This window comes from Cupressus sempervirens, chromosome 2, assembly GCF_028749045.1.
Source record: "Cupressus sempervirens isolate cs-2001-9-10 chromosome 2, ASM2874904v1, whole genome shotgun sequence".
In the NCBI taxonomy this organism is placed as follows: domain Eukaryota; kingdom Viridiplantae; phylum Streptophyta; class Pinopsida; order Cupressales; family Cupressaceae; genus Cupressus; species Cupressus sempervirens.
The window spans coordinates 389,080,780-389,084,378 of record NC_143119.1 but is presented as its reverse complement, the minus strand read 5'-3'; the positions used below and the strand labels follow the sequence as shown (position 1 = coordinate 389,084,378).

The 3,599-nt window shown below is 33.2% G+C and overlaps 1 long non-coding RNA gene across 1 annotated transcript; it reads left to right on the top strand.

Moving 5' to 3' along the window:
* The first annotated feature begins 1,979 nt into the window (after positions 1–1,979).
* LOC149572761 (uncharacterized) lies at positions 1,980–3,177 on the top strand. The gene is made up of 2 exons (XR_016359969.1): positions 1,980–2,501; positions 2,731–3,177. It is a non-coding gene; the product is annotated as an uncharacterized LOC149572761 (long non-coding RNA).
* Positions 3,178–3,599: the final 422 nt, after the last annotated feature.

The following is a 3,599-nucleotide window of genomic DNA, read 5'->3' as shown; positions in this document are numbered from 1 at the left end:
TTTGTCGATATTTTATAATCTTATGTTGAGGATTTAAATTTGAAAATGGTGTTTGATATTATTCAAGTCCCAATAATGAGTTAAGAGGCATTTCAAAGAAGGCAATGCTTAAAATGATATATATTATATATACAAAAATAATTAAATTTTATTATATCTACATTGTTATTTTTTTCCAACACATTCTAATTTCTTAAATTCGATTCTTTATATCTAATTATTCTCTACTAATAGTTTAAAAATCTATTTGATATAGATTGTCATTATGAAACAACATATTAGAATTTTTGAATATCTTTATTTTTGATTTTATGTGTATTTTTTAAAAATAACATGTTTATAATTAATATTATATCTTGACATGTAAATGTTTGTTAATTGCTATTCAGGTTATGTAGTTTTGAGTCAAACTTATTGACTCATGTATAATCAAACATGGATCAATGAATTTAACTAAAATATCACGTAGATTGTGACACAGTGCAAGGCAGGAGAGTTCCCAAAGGAGATGTCCTAGCCCCCAACAAACAACCACACAATGAGATATAAACAATAACACAAAGATTTAGATCCACACAATGCCAAGTCTCATAATAAGATTTTCATCCAACATGTTTGGCTGTAAAGCCTTCTGAGTTATAACCAAATACATCAACAAATATAATAAAAGTTCAGCAAGATCTCACAAGATCCAAACCACTAGCTAGTCCAGATCCGCAACCTGGTAGATAACTCTAAGAAGAATCTAAACTCGTGCTCGCAAGCCACCAAGAAACCTTCTTGCTTCCTAGGCCACTCTACTCCTAAACTTTGCTTCTAGCTTTGCTTCAACTCTGCTCCTATTAGCTACTCATCTTCTCCATGCAGAATGACAATAACTCTAGACTCCACAAAACCCTCTACTTATACTAAACCAAGCCACAAGTCCCGCTAACATAATAGACATTAAATAAACACTCACATTAAATACATCCTCAAGCCACAAATCGGCTTGGCTACAAACATTAAATACATAACATAAAATTAAATACTTAGGATAGGTCCCAAGTTTACAATGCGTAACTAACTCAAAAGACCACATACGAATATGTGCACTTAGACATAGGTCCACATGCCAACCAACTATCCAAATCCAAGAGCGCAAACACCAACTCCCTTAGATTGAAGCTCACAAATACAATCTCCAAAGCTCTGCCACTAAATAGGAACACACTACTAACAACCACTAAAATGGCTCTAACTCCAAGACAATGACTTCAAACATCACACACACTTAAGGAGAGGTTCCCCAATATACCTTGAATAGATCCCCAACTGTGCGAATCATAGCTCCACAAGCTCGAGCACAAAGCCCCTGCATACAAGATTGTTGACTTCCCTAGGATTGTCCTACATCATATTGAAATGCAACAATTTGACTTGTTGTTGAAAATATCTCTTACTTATCAAGTAAATGGTCATCAAATCTAAACTAAAAGACAAGAGAGTTTTTGTTAACATTAACACACACATATTCTTGTGCTCTAGTCATAGCTCAACTATATATCATAACATGATAAATATCACATAGTTAAGAGGGGCATGACATGGGTAGATGAGTTTGACTTGAAAATTATACACATAGAAATATAACAATTTGATTTGCTTTAGAAAATATCTACCAGTTATGATGTAAATGGTTATCAAATTTAAAGTAAAGACAAGAAAGTTCAAAAGCATTCTAATTCATTATATATCATAACATAATAAATGTCACTAAGTTAAGAGTGGCACATGTCATTCTATGGGGAGAGCTCCCTCACAAATAAAATAAATTCAAATTTTGTTTATATATCCTCATATCAGTAGTAGACAATTTTTAAAATTAAGAAATAAAATATATATTTATGAAAATAACATATAAGAAACATTTGTTTTAAAGATTAAGAAACTAAAATAAATAGTTATGAAATGATATTATTACCTGTATTAAAGACCAACTAATTGACAATTTCAGTATCGAGCCAAATATGGCGGCATAATTGTACAGCCCCACCGAATTTTTTTAGGGTTAGGGTTTTGTGGGACAGTGTAATGTGCATATATGTGAAGCTTGAGGTCCATACATGCAGAATCTAGTCGAGCACGAGAAAGTTTGCTGCGAATAGCTGTGTAAGAAGAGCTGAAATATGGTTGATCTCTCCAGGAGTGGGGGGCTGGGTAAAGACGACTTCATTCTAAATCTTTAGATTGAGCGGTCTTACCGATGCCTCCCATTCCCAGAGAAGTGTCGATCCTTTGAAGACTCCGGACCTGTTTTATGCATTGATCGATTCAATCAGGATGTATATCTCACTGTTTGTTTAATCTGATTAATTCATTATTTGTTTCGTTTGTTATTTCAGACATGTTTGCGCTATATTTTTAAAGCTTTTGCGGTACTGTAACAGCCCCATCTGTAATTTGTAGAAAAGGAGAGCTTTATCATTTTTCAGCAAGAAGGAATTTGTGAATCCAGTACAGTGAGTGCTTTTTTTGTTTTAAGTTTTCCCCCTAAATCTTAAATTGCAGTTGCAATTAGATCTGTAAGTAAGAGGGAATCTGTGAATCCAGTACAGTTAGTGCATTTTTTGTTTCAAGATTGTACCCTAAATCTTCAATTGCAGTCGTAATTAGATCTGTAAATACTGCAAGCATATATGTAGTAGTAGGGTTTGTAATATTTTAGCAGATTTGTTCCTTTTGCTTTAGGTGAACCAGAAATGAAACAATTTGGAATTAGTTCTGATATTGATTGGATCTTACATGCAATGTTTCCAAATCAGCCGTATGCTGCAATTCTACCTTGAATCCTCTTTTTCGGAGGACAATAGTACTCTAGCATTGATAAGTGGTAGGAGCAAACCCTAAGCTGTTCGTAGGGAAAATAATCCATGTCAGTAAAGGCAACTGTAGGGCTTTACTGGCAATTCGTAACATAAATAAAACCATTCTGGCAAAGATCGAACGGCAATGCTGTACGAGAGATGTGCTATAAGAGAGCCATTTATTTGCAGCGGCAAGCTTTTCCAATGGAAAAGTTAAATCTTATGATTCTCCATTTTGCTCCTGTGTATTGTTTTATTTGATACTATATTGTTTTGATCTTGGATTTTTTCCAATGGAAAAGTTAAATCTTATGCTTCTCCATTTTGCTCCTGTGTATTGTTTTATTTGATACTATATTGCTTTGATGGATTATAGTTTCGACCTGATTCAATTTTATGTTATCATTACTTTTAACGTAAAAGTTTTCCTTTTATTGTTCAAACGAGACTACAAAAGAGTTGCAGCTTTATCCGCATGCAAAAACCAGCAACTAAAAACGTAGGAATAAATCAATCAGATTTGCTTGAATCAGTGATGCAAAATAGGCCACAGAAAACCTGAACGAAGTGAGAATCAGATACATCCAAAACGTTAAAGCTAAGCATCTTTGACTTTCTTTTCACTCGCAAGTAATCTGAATCATTAAATAGTAAATCAAACTAGGGTCACATAGTGGTGCCCTTGAAATTTATTTTTAAGGACTTTTAAAAAATAATTATAGTAAAAATTGAATAAGTTGTAACCATGATTTT